The 20,020-nt window shown below is 36.8% G+C and overlaps 1 pseudogene; it reads left to right on the top strand.

Moving 5' to 3' along the window:
• Positions 1-11,528: 11,528 nt before the first annotated feature.
• On the top strand, positions 11,529-12,793 carry LOC123940157 (annotated as a pseudogene).
• Positions 12,794-20,020: the final 7,227 nt, after the last annotated feature.

A 20,020-nucleotide genomic window follows, 5' to 3' on the forward strand; every position in this document is an offset into this window, starting at 1 on the left:
ATTGTACTTTTGGTTTGCATTTCCCTGATGATGAGTGATGTTGAACATCTTTTCATGTGTCTGTTGGCCATCTGTATGTCTTCTTTGGAGAAATGTGTGTTCATATCTTCTGCCCATTTTTAACTGGATTTCTTGTTTTGGGGGTGATGACTTGTATAAGTTATTTATAGATATTTGGATCCTAACCCTTTATCAGATGTGTCATTTGTGAGTATCTTCTCCCATTCAGTATGTTGTCCCTTAGTTTTGTTGATAATTTCCTTTACTCTGAGGAAGCTTTTTTTATTTTGATGCAGTCCCAATAATTTGTTTTTGCTTTTGTTGCTCTTGCCTTAGGAGAAACATCTAGAAAAACATTGCTATGGCCATGACAGAGGAATTCCTGCCTGTGCTCTCTTCTAAGACTTTTGTGGTTTCAGTTCTCACCTTTAGGTCTTTAATCTATTTTGAGTTTGTTTTTGTGTCTGGTGTAAGAATGTGGTCCAGTTTGGGTTCTTTTGCATGTAGCTGTTTGGTTTTTCCAACATCATTTGTTGAAGAGACTGTCTTCTTCCCATTGCATATCCTTGCCTCTTCCTTGAAAATGCATTGACCATATATGTGTGGGTTCATTTCTGGACTGTCTTTTCTGTTCTGACCTATATGTCTGTTTTTGAGCTAGTACCTTACTGTTTTCACTACCACAGTTTTGTAGTATATCCTGAAATCCAGGATTGCAATACCTCCAGTTTTTGTTTATTTTTTTTTTTTATTTTCAGCGTAACAGTATTCATTGTTTTTGCACCACACCCAGTGCTCCATGCAGTACGTGCCCTCCCTATTACCCACCACCTGGTTCCTCAACCTCCCACCCCGCCCCGCCCCTTCAAAACCCTCTGGTTGTTTTTCAGAGTCCATAGTCTCTCATGGTTCATCTCCCCTTCCAGTTTCCCTCAACTCCCTTCTCCTCTCCATCTCCCCATGTCCTCCATGTTCTTTGTTATGCTCCACAAATAAGTGAAATCATATGATACTTGACTCTCTCTGCTTGACTTATTTCGCTCAGCATAATCTCTTCCAGTCCCGTCCATGTTGCTACAAAAGTTGGGTATTCATCCTTTCTGATGGAGGCATAATACTCCATCGTGTATATGGACCACATCTTCCTTACCCATTCGTCTGTTGAAGGGCATCTTGGTTCTTTCCACAGTTTGGCGACCATGGCCATTGCTGCAATAAACATTGGGGTACAGATGGCTCTTCTTTTCACTACATCTGTATCTTTGGGGTAAATACCCAGCAGTGCAATTGCAGGGTCATAGGGAAGCTCTATTCTTAATTTCTTCAGGAATCTCCACACTGTTCTCCAAAGTGGCTGCACCAACTTGCATTCCCACCAACAGTGTAAGAGGGTTCCCCTTTCTCCACATCCTCTCCAACAATGTTGTTGCTTGCTAATTTTGGCCATTCTAACTGGTGTGAGGTGGTATCTCAATGTGGTTTTAATTTGAATCTCCCTGATGGCTAGTGATGATGAACATTTTTTTATGTGTCTGATAGCCATTTGTATGTCTTCATTGGAGAAGTGTCTGTTCATATCTTCTGCCCATTTTTTAATATGATTATCTGTTTTGTGTGTGTTGAGTTTGAGGAGTTCTTTATAGATCCTGGATATCAACCTTTTGTCTGTACTGTCATTTGCAAATATCTTCTCCCATTCCGTGGGTTGCTTTTTGTTTTGTTGACTGTTTCCTTTGCTGTGCAGAAGCTTTTGATCTTGATGAAGTCCCAAAAGTTCATTTTCGCTTTTGTTTCCTTTGCCTTTGGAGACATACATACATCCAGTTTTGTTCTGTTTCAAGATTGCCTTGGGTCTTCATGGTCTTCTGTGGTACCATGCAAATTTTTGAGTTATTTGTTCTAGTTCTGTGAAAAATGCTATTGGTATTTTGATAGGGATTTCATTAAATCTGTAGATTGCTTTGGGTAGCACGGGGATTTTAACAATACTTGTTTCTCCAATCCATGAGCATGGAGTATCTTTCCATTTCTGCTGTCATCTTCAAATCGTTCATCAGTGTTTTTTTGCTTTCAGAGTACAAGTCTTTCACCTCCTTGGTTAAGTTTATTCCTAGGTATTATTATTTTGGGTGGAATTGTACATGGGACCATTTTGTTAATTTCTTTTTCTGCTACCTTCATTACTGGTGTATAAAAGTGCACCAGACTTCTGTTTAACGATTTTATATCCTGTGACCCTACTGAACTCATTTGTCTGTTCCAGTAGTTTTTTAGAGATTCTCTAGGGTTTTCTATATACAGTATCATGTTGTCTGCAAATACTGAGAGTTTTACTTTTTCCTTACCAATTTGGATACCTTTTATTTCTTTTTGTTGTTTGATTGCTGTGGCTAGGGCTTCCAGGATTATATTGAATAAAAGTGGTGAGGCTGGACATCTTTGTCTTGTTCCCGATCTTAGGGGAAAGGTTCTCAGTTTCTCCCTATTGAGTATGATGTTCGCTGTGGGTTTTTCATATAAGGCCTTTAGTATGTTGAGATATGCTCCCTCTAAGCCTAAGTTTTAGAGGCTTTTTATCACGAATTAATGTATGGCTTTGTCAAATGCTTTTTCTGCACCTATTGAAATGATTATGTGGTTCTTATACTTTCTCTTACTGATGTGATGTATCACAGTGATTGATTTGTGGATATTGAAGAACCCTTGCAACCCATGATTAAATACTACTTGTGGTGAATGATTGTTTTTTCAATGTTATTGAATTCAGTTTACTAATATTTTGTTGAGAATTTTTTGCATCTATGTTCATCAGAGATTACTGACCTTTAGTTCTCTTTTTTACTGGTGTCTGTATCTGGTTTTGGTATCAGGGTAATGCTGGCCTCATAGAATGAATTTGGAAGCTTTCTTTCTTCTGTATTTTGAAATAGTTTGAGAATAGGTATTAATTCTTCTTTAAATGATTAGTAGAGGAACTTCTGGGTGACTCAGGTGGTTAAAGGTCCAAGTCTTGATTTTGGCTCAGGTCATGTTTTCGGGGCTCATTGCTCTGTGGAACATCTGCTTGGGATTCTGTCTGTCTCCCTCTGTGCCCCCCTAACATATATAACTAAGTCTTTGAAAAAATATGTGTTTGATAGAATTCACCTGTGAAGCCAGCTGGTCCTGAACTTTTGTTTGCCGAGGTGTTTTTGATTACTGATTCAGTTTCTTTGCTGGTATTCAGTCAGTTCAAACTTTTTTATTTCTTCCTTATTCAGTTTTGGTAGGTTATATATTCTAGGGATTTATTAATTTCTTCCAGGCTGTCCAATTTTGTTGGCATATAATTTTTCATAATGTTCTCTTATAATCATTTGTACATCTGTGGTGTTGCTTGTTATTTCTTCTCTTTCATTTCTGATTTTGTTTATTTGAGTCCTCTCTCTCTCTCTCTCTCTGTAATAAGTCTGGCAAGTTTTATCAATTGTGTTGATTTTTTCAAAGAACCAGCTCCTGGTTTCATTGATGTATTTTATCAGTTTGTTGTTTTTATTGTTATTTTGTTTTGTTTTGTTTGTGTGTGTGTTTAGTTTCTATTTCATTTATTTATTCTCTAGTCTTTATTGTTTCCTTATTTCTACTGGCTTTGAGTTTTGTCTGATCTTTTTCAAGCTTCTCTAGCTATAAGGTTAGGTTTTTATCTGAGCTTTTTCTTGCTTCCTGAGGTATGCCTGCGTTGTTATAAGCTTCCCACTTCGAACAGCTTTTGCTGCATCCCAAAGATTTTTAGACAAGTGTGTTGTCATCTTCATCAATCTTTTTTAATTTGTTGAGACTTATTTTGTGGTCTAACATGTGATCCGTCTTGGAGAATGTTCCATGAGGAATCACATCATTTTAAAAAATGTTGCAGCTTCATGTTAGGTGATTCAGAAATACCCTCAAACATATTGCATTCAAACATATAGTAAAAATACATATATAAGTACAAGTAACCTAAATGTCATAAGTAGGTTATAGATAAAATAAAAATGTATGAGAACTTAAATAAAAAGGAGGGGCCTGGGTGTGTCAGTCAGTTAAGTGTCCAGTTTTTTATCTGGGCTCAGGTTGGAGCTGTGTCTTGAGTTCTACACTGGGCGTGGAGCCAAATTAAAAAAAAAAGAGGAACGAAGTGACCAGGGGTAATGATAAACTTCTCTTGGGTGGGAACACGAAATAAATAATTCACATTTGGTCAGAAACTCCTATAGGATAATGGTGACTCAATCATGAGAGATGGTGGTCTGGATTCAAGGTCATATGAGCCTCTCACTAATGTAAGTAGAGTAGGGTGAGCCTGTCATTAATATAAATAGAAAAACAAGAAAGTATATTTGGAGCTCTGGCTTATAGAGAGCTATGGACCTGGTGAGGTGAGACTCTAATTCACCCTTAGGATGAGCAACTGAACAAAGAGTGACAGCCACAGTTCAGTCAAAGGTAGTATCTTGAATCATCATTTTAAGACTTGATTCTTTATTGAGAAACCTTGGATTTGTGCCACTACAAATCTGCGAGCCAGGGTCAGGTATACAGAGGGGTGAGGGTAGATATAAAAACAACAATAAACCCAAAATATTCTAAGAACTTTCCATGTAAATTGAGCCTACAAAGTGAATATTACAAAATACAACAAGAAACCTAATGATAAGAAAACATTTGCATCAATTAGGCTATATTATTAAAAATAAATATATAAAACAACATCTGAAAATAACAAGAGTTGCAAAGACATGGAGAGACTGGAACACTTGTGCATTGCTGGTGGGAATGTAAAATGGTATAATCACTTTGGAAAACAGTATGACAGTCCATTAAAACCTTAAACCTAGAATTACAATGTGACTCACCAATTCCAGTTCAGGATATATATAACAAATAGAATTGAAAACAGGGATTCAAACAGATACTATCCCCCCATGTTCATAGAAGCATTATTCACAATATCCAAAAGTAGAAGCAACCCAAATGTCCATTGACAGATGAATGGATAAACAAACATGGTATATACATACAATAGAACATTATTCATCCTTAATAGACTAAGGAAATTCTGATACATACTGCCCAATGGATGAACCTTGAGGACATTATACTAAGTCAGTCAGGACAATAAATCAGTCACAAAAAGACAAATAGTGTATAATTACATTTCTATGAAGTATAGCAGTAGTCAATTTTATAGTGAAAGAAAGTAGAATGGTGGTTTCCAGGGGGTTGGGGGAAGGGAGAATAAGTGTTTGGGTTTTATGGTACAGAGATGCAGTTTGGGAAGAAAAAGTTCTGGAGATGAATGGTACTGATGGTTGTATAATGTGAATGTACTTAATGCCACTGAAGTATACACTGAAAAAATGGTAAATATGGTTTACACATTTTTCACAATTAAAAAAAGAAAAAAGTGGGGACGCCTGGGTGGCTCAGTTGGTTAAGCAGCTGCCTTCGGCTCAGGTCATGATCCCGGCATCCCGGGATCGAGTCCCACATCGGGCTCCGTGCTCGGCGGGAAGCCTGCTTCTCTCTCTGTCTCTGCCTGTCACTCTGTCTGCCTGTGCTCACTCTCGCGCTCTCTCTCTCTGACAAATAAATAAATAAATAAAATCTTTAAAAAAAAAAGTAGCAAGCATAATTAAATATAATATTAAGTTATTAGAGATAAAATAATATTTAAGCATCTGGTAAAGGATAAAATAAGCAGAGTAAGGATACTGATACACATTTCAGATAGGAATATACTTGGGTACTGAAAGATGTTGGTAGAATTCAAGGTCTTATTAGATTTCTATAAAATAATACTTAATATGTGTGTGTGTGTGTGTGTGTGTGTGTGTGTGTGTGTGTGACCTCGTGGCCACAAAATGGTTGCTGCATTTCTGGAATAATTTCCGCATTGAATGCAAGAAGGCTGAAGGAGGTAACAGGCTTTTTTTATAAGACCTTTTATCTTAATCAGAAGGGGAAGAACTCCTTAAATACTACGCTGATATATGACTCTCTCCATGGCCAATGCAAATGCCCAATTTTAAACTAATCTACAGCAAAGTGAATGCAATTATCCCAACTGACTTAGATCAATCATGATTTATAATATGGAGATGAAAACATGCTTAGCCTTTTCCCCTCTGCCCTACCCTCCTCACTTTCTGGATAAATTAAGGATATGTTTGCATTTAAGGGAAGGGGAAATGGCTCTTGGGTATATAATAAAGACATTCTGACACATTTATCAAGAAGAAAAATGAACTCAAAAGAAAGCTGTGGATACAAAAAAATATGAGCAAAGCCCTTATTTGTAAAGTAAATTATACTAATAAACCCAATTTTTTGGTATAAAAAAAATCCTACTTTGTGGGGTTTACAGAAGTAGCTTAATTACTTTATAATAGACTAATAAGGGGCTTATTAATTGGTAGTTAAAATATTACAGGGTCCTTTCTGTGTTTAGAGGAAAGCCTGAAATACTGAATTATAAGATTTAATTAGAAAAGTACGTAGTTAATACATTTTCTAAGAATTTAAGAATGGAATCTACTGATTCCAAAAAGCGAAGGAAAAAAAGCTGTCTTTAGAAAACTTTGTCATTCCAAAGAAGTCCTAACAGCAGAAAAAAGAAAAGAAAAAAGGGGAAGGGAACCAGGAGGATATCTACTTAAAAGGGGGAGATTATCAGCTTGACAAACAGTTATAGTTATCTACAAGAGAGATTAAGTTGAAAAGAATAAAACCACACTTAAATTCCATCCTCAAACTGGGAGTATTACTATTGATAGAGCTGAAACCTGTTTACGGAATGTTCTGCTAGCATGCTCTTCACAATCTCTCCCTCTCCTAATATATTTGTTTGATTTCTCTATATATTTCTATGGACTTCCATTCATACAGATGCATCCCTGAACAATATATTTATCATTTTCATATCTTTAAACTTTATATGAATTGGAACACAGTACCTACTCTTCTGCAACACCTTGCTTCAACATTATGTTTATAAGATTTGGCCATGTGGAGTTTTTTTCATTTTTCTTGTGAATAGTATTCTGTTTGAATAAACCATTTTTATGTTAAATATTTGGAAGGGTTTTCTCTAAGTTTTTGTAATCACAAACAATGCTGCTGTATATTTTCTTAAACAAATCTCCTTGGCCACCTATTTAAGAAGTTCCACTTTATAACGAAGAGTGAAATTGCTGATTTATGAGACACGTTTATACATTCAGCTTTACTAGATCTCATCAAGTTGTGCTCCAGGGTAGATATTTGTCCCAGACTAAATTTCTACCACCAGTAATGAGAATTCCCATTAATTTGTATTCCCATTAATTTGCATTCCCATTAGTCTGGTATTTCAAGACTGCTTAATTTTACTAATCTCGTTAGTATGCAATAGTTTCTAATTATGATTTTAATTTACATTTTCCTGCAATTCAGTGAGTTGGAGCATCTTTTATACTATTGGCAATTTGGTTTATTGGCAATTTGGTTTTCTTATTTTGTGCATTTCCTTTTCATATCCTTTGTCCCTTTCCCTTTTGGTTTGTGGGGGGTTTTCCTCATTAGTAAGAGTTCACTATATATTCTGTATAATAATTCTTTGTGGAATATATGTATTTCAAATAACCTTTCCCAGTTATCTTTTCACTTTCCTTCTGGGGTCTTTTGAGGAGTAAAATTTCTAATGTAAGCATCATCTACTTTATCAGTCTTTTCTTGAATAGATATTATTTAGCATCCTTAAAAAAGTTCTTCCCCAGCTCAAGATCATGAAAATACTTTGCTGTATTTTCTTTAAAAAAAACAACAACAACAAGTTTTGGTGTTTCACATTTAGGTTCTTTAGTATACCTGAAGCAAAGGCCAATGCTGAGTGCTTACTTTGGCAGACATGAGTTCAGAAGCAAAATGAAGCCTTTGGCAGAAGTTCTTTAGGGGAATATGTTCCTCCAGCCTCTTAATCCAAAACACTGCAGTTCTTAGCAACAGCTCTCTCCTTTCTTATCTAGGTCTGCTTTCTAGGGAAAAAAAAATGCTTCTGGAACTATCAATTATTGTACAAGTTGTGCTCTCCCATAGGTTAATATATCCCTTAGTCCCTGATAATTGACCACTGTGAAGATGACATCCTCTTTTGCTCAGGGCAACCCTTGGTATGATCCTGCTAAAAAAGATTTTACTCAGAGATTTGCAGGTTCTTTTCTGATCCTTCCCAGAATGTGACCTATCCAGCAACTTCATGTACCAAATAAAAAGAGAGAAAAATAAACTCACTAATTTAAACTTGAGGTTAGGGTGTGCTTTACAACCATGTGTTCTTTAGCCAGACAATAGATATTATTTGCACTCAGTCAATCCAAGTTTTAATGGTCTTATTTTCTTACTTTATGTGCTAAATCTATAAATATTTATATGGAAAAAATTCCCATTAAATTGGTTATCTTTGTAACTCAATGTAGCTATAGACAATAAAAACAATGCTCCTAAATTGAGATCCCCCAAACTGACATTTTCCTATTCCCTTCTACAAATCACTAGTTCAGTACCAGGGTTCCTTCTCCCTCACATAACTCTATCACATCTGAGGGGTCCTTATATGTCAATATGAACAGAGAGGGTGATATGGCTATCGATGTCTTTGCTTGAACCCTGTGTGGCCCTATTATCTTTATATAATATCTTTATATAATTATATAATCTTATATATATAATATATAATCTTATATATTTATGTAAGATTACATAGGACAGCAGGGAAGGAGAATGAAACTTTCAAGTCCTGTCATCAGAAGTCTTCACCAGAGAGAGGTGAGGAAAGAGTTATGAATAGTGAAAATTATTCCAAACAGGCAATCATATGACATGCTTGATAGTCTGGAGGAGAAAGATAAGCCTGATATATACCTTACTGGTGTGCTTCCTGCTACAAGTCAAGGCCACAGTGTCCAGGGTCAAACAGCGAAATGGAAATGTTGGAATTAAAATCCCTGGTTTGACCAAGTCAGGTCAGGCTAACTAATGCCTTTTGTAACCAACCATGTTCATACACTGGGAATAGAGAGTAAAAAGGGACCTGACAAGGATGAGGCTGATTTGGAAGTGGAGGCTCTTCTAGTACAGGAGAGAGGCCTGGGGAATGGGAACTGGAAAATCCTCAAGTCTTTTCATCCTGGTAAGGAAAATATAAAGAGCTTTATTCAAAGTGAGGAGTCAGTGATGTGCATAAATGCAGCAAACTGATTTTCAGTACACTCCCAGGTGGTTTCTTACAAATTAGGGTGAGGAAAATTTGTGCAACTTAGGAATATCTGCTTTGAGGGGAAACACACTTTGGGTTCACCTTAATTCACTTGACATTTTCCCCATCCTTTCACCTCTTACAATTTAATGTTACTAAAGAAATCCCAGAAAGCAGAAAAGAAATACAAGTTGGGCAGACACTTCTAAGGCAATTCTGTAAGAGAGTCAGAAAGAATCATGTAGGAAAAAAAAAACACTGCTCCAGAAGAGGCAGGGTAGAAATCAAAGCTGCTTTCTTAACCTGTCTAGAAACCCCCTTAGAACCTAGAGGAAACTCCTGGCAGTACAGACAAAAACATTTGGTTCTGTTACTGTTTCTGTGAGGATATATTTGATGGGGGTGATAACAGTTACAGAAAGAAAAAGACATTTTTTATGTAAAATAAACATAGAGGCTGAAGAGCAAAATAATTCTCAGAATGCAGATGATTAGTTATATTGAAAACAATTCCTTTGAAAGAAAATTGATGAAGATCCACATGTTTGAATCTTTGGAAGAATTTGGACTATAAAATGATGCAATAAATCAACATCTTGGGCAAAAAGAGATAATTTGTAATCTCTTGATGAAGCTAAATTTTCAATGAAGGAAAATGAAGCCAGGTTTAAAAAGAAGAAGAGTTATTTGATAATTTGGGTGGAATATTGCAAATATATAACTTAAATAGAAAAAAAAACAGAAAAGGAAGCAGATTGAAATGATAAGTGATAAATATGTTATTTTCTAATATCTAGTTTATAATATACAGACTTAATATACAATTAAGATGCATTAATTCTCTATAACTCACAGTTAAAAAAAAAAAAGAACTTGGGGCACCTGGGTGGCTCAGTTGGTTAAGCAACTGCCTTCGGCTCAGGTCATGATCCTGGAGTCCTGGGATCGAGTCCCACATCAGGCTCCCTGCTCAATGGAGAGTCTGCTTCTCCCTCAGACCCTCTCCCCTCTCATGCTCTCGCTCTCACTCTCTCTCTCTGTAAATAAATAAAATTAAAAAAAAAATCTTATTTAAAAAAAAAACTCTACAGCATACCCACAATATGTGCTATGAAAGAAATATACATTTACTTAAATATTTCTGCTTATGCTGGGTACAGAAGCCCCTCTTCCAGACAAAAAAATATGCTTATGATATGGAAAGAGCGCCAGATGTCCACTGAAAGATGAATGGGTAAAGAAGATGTGAGATGGATGATAGATAGATAGATACCCATACACATATTGGAATATTACTCAGGCATCAAAAGGAATGAAATCTTACCATTTGCAACAACATTGATGAAACTAGACGGTACTGTGCTAAGCAAAAGAAGACAGAGAAAGATACCATATGGTTTCACTCATATGTGAAATTTAAGAAACAAAATATATGAACATAGGGGAAGGGAAGGAAAAATAAAATAAGATTAAAAACAGAGAGGGAGGGGCGCCTGGGTGGCTCAGTGGATTGGGCCGCTGCCTTCAGCTCAGGTCATGATCTCAGGGTCCTGGGATCGAGCCCCGCATCGGGCTCTCTGCTCCGCAGGGAGCCTGCTTCCTCCTCTCTCTGCCTGCCTCTCTGCCTACTTGTGATCTCTCTCTCTGTCAAATAAAAAAAAAACAAAAAAACCCCCCCAAAAAAACAAAACAAAACAAAACAAAAAAACAGAGAGGGAGGGAAACCATAAGGGACTCTTAACTACAGAAAACAAACTGAGGGTTGCTGGAGGGGCGGTGGGTGGGAGGATGGGATCATTGAGTGTTAGGCATTAAGGAGGGCATGTGATGTAATGAGCATTTGGTGTTATATGCAAATGATGAATCACTAAACTCTATAGTTGATACTAACAATATACTATATGTTAACTATATTTAATTTAAATTAAAAAATTTAAAAATTACTTATACATATATAACAGATTCAGATAATATTTGTAAAAGGTGTTCGGTGTTCTAAGATAGGCCGATTGGATTAATTTACTAACCAAGGTGTTTCACCATGACAAGGGAGACATTCTGAAAGGATTATCAAACCCATTTCCTCATTATATTGTCTGAAAAATCAAAGATTAAAAGCCTATTAGATGAGACCCTGGTCCAATTTGTGCTTCAATTGGTCCACAAGACAGCTTTCAGAGATCAAATTACTGAAAATGTAGAAACATACTGCAAGCGAATACTACTTTTTCTATTAAAAAAAAATCTCTCAGCTCTCTGCTCTTCCCCGTTCGACAGACAGCCAGATCTTTAGGTGCAGTGCCAGCCGCGTGCCCGAGACACGATGGTGAAGGTCGGAGTGAACGGATTTGGCCGAATTGGGCGCCTGGTCACCAGGGCTGCTTTTAACTCTGGTAAAGTGGATATTGTCGCCATCAATGACCCTTTCATTGATCTCAACTACATGGTCTACATGTTCCAGTATGATTCTACCCATGGCAAATTCCCCACGTACCCACGGCACAGTCAAAGCTGAGAACGGGAAGCTTGTCATCAATGGGAAGTCCATCTCCATCTTCGAGGAGCGAGATCCCGCCAACATCAAATGGGGCGATGCTGGTGCTGAGTATGTTGTGGAGTCCACTGGGGTCTTCACCACCATGGAGAAGGCTGGGGCTCACTTGAAGGTCGGGGCCAAGAGGGTCATCATCTCCGCTCCTTCTGCTGACGCCCCCATGTTCATGATGGGTGTGAACCATGAGAAGTATGATAACTCCCTCAAGATTGTCAGCAATGCCTCCTGTACCACCAACTGCTTGGCTCCTCTGGCCAAGGTCATCCATGACAACTTCGGTATCGTGGAGGGACTCATGACCACCGTCCATGCCATCACTGCCACCCAGAAGACTGTGGATGGCCCCTCTGGGAAGCTGTGGTGTGATGGCTGAGGGGCTGCCCAGAATATCATCCCTGCTAACACTGGTGTGGCCAAGGCTGTAGGCAAGGTCATCCCTGAGCTGAATGGGAAGCTCACTGGCATGGCCTTCCATGTCCCCACCCCCAACATGTCTGTCGTGGATCTGACCTGCTGCCTGGAAAAAGCTGCCAAATATGATGACTTCAAGAAGGTGGTGAAGCAGGCATCAGAGGGCCCCCTCAAGGGCATCCTGGGGTACACTGAGGACCAGGTTGTCTCTTGCGACTTCAACAGTGACACCCACTCCTCTACCTTTGATGCTGGGGCTGGCATTGCTCTCAATGACCACTTTGTCAAGCTCATTTCCTGGTATGACAATGAATTTGGCTACAGCAACCGGGTGGTGAACCTCATGGTCCACATGGCCTCCAAGAAGTAAGAGCCCCCTGGACCACCAGCCCCAGCCAGAGCAAGAGGAAGAGAGAGGCCCTCAGCTGCTGGGGAATCCCTGCCCCAACTTATCCCCCAAAACACTGAGAATCTCCCAACCTCCACTATTTCCATCCCAGACCCCCTGAAGAAGGGGAGGGGCTTGGGGAGCCCTACCTTGTCATGTACCATCAATAAAGTATACTGTACCCAGCCAAAAAAAAAAAAAAATCTCTCAAACATCTGGTATAATGTTTTATACTCTCAAAGCAGATACATCATGCCTTACAGATTTATGGTCTATTAAACTTGAATTTAAATTAAGTATATGAACTCTATTTTCTGATTTTTATGATAAAAATTAGGCATCTTACCAAGGGCATTATTCTAATAGATACAATTTGATTCTTTTACACAAAGAAGAACTTTAGAATGTAATAAGGGGGTCATACATAAGCTAATAACAGCAGTCTTAATTTTGTGACAGGACCATGAACAGTTTATCACTTCCCCTACATGCTCCTCAACTTTTCACAGGCATTTTTTTTTCTGTGAATTTTTCTATTTTGGAATAACTAGTTGAATGATTTTAATCCTCATCAAGTCAAACCCTAACACTTTTGACCAAAGTTCACTATGAATTCAAAGTCAGTTTTCACAGTAAGCTCAAAAATGCCACACATTACTAAGCCCCTAAACTCTCAGGATTTTCTAAATTTTATTTATTATATATGTTTAATATGCTGGATCCTGAGGGCTTATGAGCACTTTCTTTTTATTGGCTTACTCGCAAATTTCCATATTTTGCTTAGAGTGGTTAAGAAACAAACTACATGGTATTATGATTGTATACTAAGAAAAAACAATGGTATACTAAAAATAATTGCCATTAATCGGCTCAGAATAACCTTACTAGTTATTCAATACTCTAACAATCATAGTTCAGAATTAGCAATTGTTAATATGGTATAACTTTTATGGTACATAAGCTAAAAAGTATCACTAAATCATAAGTTCTTCCATCATAAAAAAGGGACTGAAATCTTAATTTCATTAGCCTTTTCATATTAAGTTTTTAATAAATTAATGAGTTTTCAACATCTCTTTAGCTTTTATATCTACTGATTGTTAAATGTTAATACACTGTTATATCTATAATATATAGGACATATTTGTATTTAATTATAACTAATTAAATAATTTATATCACAATTAAGAAACATATAAGATTTAGTAATATATATTTATATATAAGTTGAGAAATATTAATGGGAATCACTACTTTACATTTTTGTTTATTACACATATGCGTAAGTGAGTACCAATCATATTTTAAAGTATAGCTTACAGTTCTAGATTTTTCAGGCATTCTCAGAGTTGCATGCCTTCAAATCATCAAAACTAAAACATTTTTTTTCCATTTTATTTATTTTTTCAGCGTAACAGTATTCATTCTTTTTGCACAACACCCAGTGCTCCATGCAAAACGTGCCCTCCCCATTACCCACCACCTGTTCCCCCAACCTCCCACCCCTGACCCTTCAAAACCCTCAGGTTGTTTTTCAGAGTCCATAGTCTCTTATGGTTCGCCTCCCCTTCCAAATTTTTTTTTTTTAATAAACATATAATGTATTTTTATCCCCAGGGGTACAGGTCTGTGAATCACCAGGTTTACACACTTCACAGCACTCACGATAGCACTTACCCTCCCCAATGTCCATAGCCCCCTCCCCCTCTCCCAACCCACCTCCCCCCAGCAACCCCCAGTTTGTTTTGTGAGATTAAGAGTCATTTATGGTTTGTCTCCCTCCCAATCCCATCTTGTTTCATTTATTCTTCTCCTATCCCCCTACCCCCCCATGTTGCTTCTCCATGTCCTCATATCAGGGAGATCATATGATAGTTGTCTTTCTCTGATTGACTTATTTCACTAAGCATGATACGCTCTAGTTCTATCCACGTCGTCGCAAATGGCATGATTTCATTTCTTTTGATGGCTGCATAGTATTCCATTGTGTATATATACCGCATCTTCTTTATCCATTCATCTGTTGATGGACATCTCAGTTCTTTCCATAGTTTGGCTATTGTAGACATTGCTGCTATAAACATTCGGGTACACGTGCCCCTTCGGATCAGACAGCCTCTTAAATAAATGGTGCTGGGAAAATTGGACAGCCACATGCAGAAAAATGAAATTGGACCACTTCCTTACACCACACACGAAAATAGACTCCAAATGGATGAAGGACCTCAATGTGAGAAAGGAATCCATCAAAATCCTTGAGGAGAATGCAGGCAGCAACCTCTTCGACCTCAGCCGTAGCAACATCTTCCTAGGAACAACGGCAAAGGCAAGGGAAGCAAGGGCAAAAATGAACTATTGGGATTTCATCAAGATCAAAAGCTTTTGCACAGCAAAGGAAACAGTTAACAAAACCAAAAGACAACTGACAGAATGGGAGAAGATATTTGCAAACGACATATCAGATAAAGGGCTAGTATCCAAAATCTATAAGGAACTTAGCAAACTCAACACCCAAAGAACAAACAATCCAATCAAGAAATGGGCAGAGGACATGAACAGATATTTCTGCAAAGAAAACATCCAGATGGCCAACAGACACATGAAAAAGTGCTCCACGTCACTCAGTATCAGGGAAATACAAATCAAAACCACAATGAGCTATCACCTCACACCAGTCAGAATGGCTAAAATTAACAAGTCAGGAAATGACAGATGCTGGAGAGGATGTGGAGAAAGGGGAACCCTCCTCCACTGTTGGTGGGAATGCAAGCTGGTGCAACCACTCTGGAAAACAGCATGGAGGTTCCTCAAAATGTTGAAAATAGAACTACCCTATGACCCAGCAATTGCACTACTGGGTATTTACCCTGAAGATAAAAACTAAAACATTTTAAATGAGTGATATAAGTGAAAGGTTACTTTATGAAGGAAGAGTGACAATGTTGAAAATTCTAACAAACTATACATATGAATATAGGATGTTTAAACTGACTGGAGTTTTCTGGATATTTTAAGTCAGAGACTTCCTCTTCAGTCTTTCCTGTATTACTAAGAAATAGTTTTCCCTTAGTAGCCGAGTAAAATAAAATAGAGAAAACACATAACGAAAAGTAACAGTAAGTTACAAATAAATTTAAGAAAACTGAGTCGAAAAAGCCAAGATTTTTATTAATACAGTTTTATTACTGAAATAATAGCTTTACAGAGCTGTGAAAAATAAAACTTTTTTATTTTCTGAAGTATAAGGTATCCCAGAAATGTAAAATGAAGATATTTCATGCTCTTCTACAATTCTGCAAATAATCAGAACTTATAATTTAATTTGAGACATAATAACTCAACATATGTTAACTCAACAGTCTCTAGCTACTAACCAGAATGTAGAATATATACTTTTTAATGGAATAAAATATTATACAATGAAATCAAGAAGCTTTTCTCTTTCAGACTTTGTTTTTGACATCTAATTTTAGGTTTGAAGATATTTTTGTATAGTATATGACTTCTACACTTTCATATGCAATAACTGATTGAGGGTACTAGTATCTGACAGAGGGTGGTTATAACAGATTTTGTGTGTTTATGTGTGTTTGTGTCTTCATTTTTAATAGACTTTATTTTTAGAGCACTTTTGAAGTCACAGCAAACTGAAGAGAAAGTACAGAGATTTCTCCTATACCTCCTGGCCCCATACATGCATAGCCTCCCCCATAATCAACATCTCCCACAAAGTGGTACATTTGTTACAACTGATGAACCAACAATGACACATCATGATAATCCAAAGTCCACAGTTTAAACTCTGCTTTACTCTTTCTGTTTTATATTCAGTGGGTTTAGACAAATGTATAAACCTTTAAAGTGTCATACAGGATATTACCGCTGCCTTAAAGATCCTCTGTGCTCTGCCCATTTATCTTTCCCTGCCCCCTAACCTCTGGAAACTACTAATTTTTTACTGTCTCCATAGTTTGGCTTTTCCAGAATTTCATATATTTGGGATCATATAGCATGTAGCCTTTTCAAATTGGCTTCTTTCACTTAGTAATATGCATTTGAAATTCTTCCATGTCTTTTTATGATTTAACAACTCATTTCTTTTTAGTGATGAATAACATTCTATTATCTGGATGTACCACAGTTCATTCATTTACCTACTGTAGGGCATCTTGGTTGTTTTCAAGTTTTGGCAATTTTAAAATAAGTAAATCTCTGTGGAGATTTTGTGTTGATGTGTTTTCAGTCCCTTTGTGTAATATATCAAGGAGTGCAAGTGATGGATCACATGGTAAGAGTATGCATACTTTTACAAATTGTAACAGCTTTAAAATAATAGAACTCTAAGATATATACTAGGATAACATTTGTATACTAGGATAAACAAATAAAAGAGAACGATACTGTCAAAATTATTTTCCTTAAGTATAACTAGGCAAGAAAACAAAATAAATTTTTAAGTTTGTCTTTTATGAAAAAAAAGGAAAAAGTTATTTACCAATTAAATACACAAAAATAACCAACTGAACAATTATTCTGGAAATGTAAAAAAAGTGTGCCATTAAAACAAATTCATAGGAAGTTTCATTTTCATTTATACAGTGAGTTAATTTCTCAGATAGGCTCTTTCAATGAAAACAGATAAAATACCAGGTAACTTAAAATTAAAAATCTTAAGCATGGAGATGTACTATTAGGAAAGTATGAAATACTCAAGCCAAAATCTCCTTGAAGGCAGAAATCTTGAGAACTAATCACCACAAGTGACTTTTGAAGAACAAAAAACTAAACTTCCATAGCCTCTAGAGCATCAGGGACCAGTAGCAAGGTCTTAAGTACCTTCTTCAAGTTGAGTAGTATAAAAGGAGAGATATCTAACAAACCACCTTCCCCTAACGACAAGACAAATGAATTATCTTGAATCTAGGCACTGAAATAAGAAAGAAAAAAAAAAAAAAGGCCTGCCTCTAAAATACTGTAACCACAAACCTTTATCAACCTGGAGTCAGAATTCATACTACTTTATATAATCTGAACAAATTATAAAATTTTATGTAGCCTCAAATGGGTAACACACTCAGATAACTTCCAGAAACTAAGAGAAATCCTCTTAGAAATAGTCTGGTTCTATCCCGGTTCTCGATGTCCAGCAAGTAGGGTTCCAGAAAATTGAAAAACATGAAAAGTTACAGTAAGAGAGAAGCAGTAACAATAGGAAACAAACATATATTGGAATTATCACAGAATATGAAAAAAATGTTATGGTAGTTGCAAAATAAGTATAATCGTGAAATAGTCTTTTCAAGGAATGCAAAATTATGAAAAATAAAATGATGTTCTGATTCTGGATGAAATAGAATAAGCACATTTCACCTTTTCCCACTGAATATAACTTTGAAACCAGGACAGAATGCATGGATCAACCATATGAAGTCTATGAAAATTTTACACAGTGGGCAGATTGGAGAACACTAGAATTTCAGAATAACACTGAATAAGCAGTGAGTTTACCCTTTTTTTTTTTTTTTTTTGCCTCCAGTACTCTTGTTTGAATGCAATCAGCTTTACACTTATAAGTGAGCATGGTGGCAAAGAAGAAGAGAGCGCTTCTGGATATGCTCTAGTTCCGGCTTGAAGACAGAAACAAGAACTCTTAATGCTAAGAGGGAGTGCAGAAATTCCTCATTTTCTTCCTCTTTTTTTGCTTCTATTTTCTTGATCCGGCCTCCAGGGAATTCTTTTGTTCTTTTGCAGGGGAAGAAAAGAAAGCGATAGAACACTGAAAAAGCCAAAACTCCAAGGAAAGAACACCTGCCTCTCCTTTGGCTTAGAGTTTCAAAAGGTGGGGGTGGGGCTGAGTGGGGCAGGGGGTGGGTAGGAGGGGAGTCCTACAGCGTTTTTATCTCTGTCCTCATTCCTGTAGAGCCAGAACAGAGTTCCCATCATGAAAATGCATCAAAGAGCATGGCAGCGTGGTTCCACTAGACACACCACCAAAAAATGGAGCCCCTGAAAATCAAAGTATTGGGGAGATGATAAAAAGGAGAAGAGCTCAGAAAAATCAACCGATAAAGTCAAGAACTTTAGGGCTTTTTCTTAACTTCTATATGCATTGATCTGATCCTAATTAACATTCTTAAGATTTTGAGAACTAAACAAACAGAGTGGGTCTGAGACTGATCACTATGGGGCACCCACCCAAGAGAAAACAAAAAGCATAACAAAAGTTTTGAAAACTGAACTAACACTGGAACCATAACCCACAGGAAGTGGGTTAGAATTTGTGGCCTGAACCTACTAAAACAAAAATATTAATATTTTGTATAGAATTTAAACAAGATTTAAGGTATCTTCAAGATATACAAATGACTCAATTTGAACAGAGGAGAGAAAAAAAATTAAAAAATAAATAGAATCTCAAGTACCAGTAGGAGAATACCAGAAGGCCTAATGATCATGCCAACAGCATCCCTGAAAGATAGGAGAAAAAGAATGGTATTGAAAAAAAGATAAAGAAATAATGGCTGAAAATTGCCCATTTGACAAAAAACAAACAAACCAACAAACAGACAAAAACATACCCCTAGAGGTGTAAGAAGCAAAGCAAACCCCAAACAGAGTAAACCCAAAGAAATCTATGACCATATAAATCATAATCAAACTGCTGAAAACCGAAGGTGAAGAAAAAATATTGAAAGCAATAAAAAAAATGCTATGTTAACTATAGGGGAGTATCAATTCACATAATCAATTACCAGAAACCAGGAAGAGAAAATGGCACATTTTTTTAAAAAGATTTTATTTATTCAACAGACAGAGATCACAAGTAGGCAGAGAAGCAGGCAGAGAAAGGAGGAAGCAGGTTCCCCGCTGAGCAGGGAGCCTGATGTGGGGCTTGATCCCAGGACCCTGAGATGTGACCTGAGTTGAAGCCAGAGGCTTTAGCCCACTGAGCCACCCAGGTGCCCCTGGCACAACATTTTTAAAGTGTTGAAAGAAAAAATTATAAACCCAGAATTTTATTTCCAAGTAAAATATCCTTCAGTTGTAAGGTGAATTAAGGATATGGAAAAAGAAGAGAATTTGTACCTAACAAATGTGATAGAAAAATTTCTAAAGGAAGCTTTTCAGACCAAAAGGAAAAGATTCCAGGGTTTGGAGGGAGAGGAGTACAACTCAGAACGTCAGGAATGAAAGAAGGGCAAAAGCAAGAGTAAGTATGTGGGAAATGCAGTTTTCTTGTCTTGAGTTTTTTAACTTAAAGGAGTCTGGAAATTGCAAATAATATGAAATAAGCAGGAACAAGCAATAAATAAATAAATAAATAAATAAATAAATAAAGTGACAGTCCTAAATCTAAACTTATCAATAACTACATTAAATATAAATGACCTGAAAATGCAAATTTAAAGACAAA

The sequence above is a fragment of the Meles meles genome, chromosome 4 (genome assembly GCF_922984935.1).
Source record: "Meles meles chromosome 4, mMelMel3.1 paternal haplotype, whole genome shotgun sequence".
Taxonomy (NCBI): domain Eukaryota; kingdom Metazoa; phylum Chordata; class Mammalia; order Carnivora; family Mustelidae; genus Meles; species Meles meles.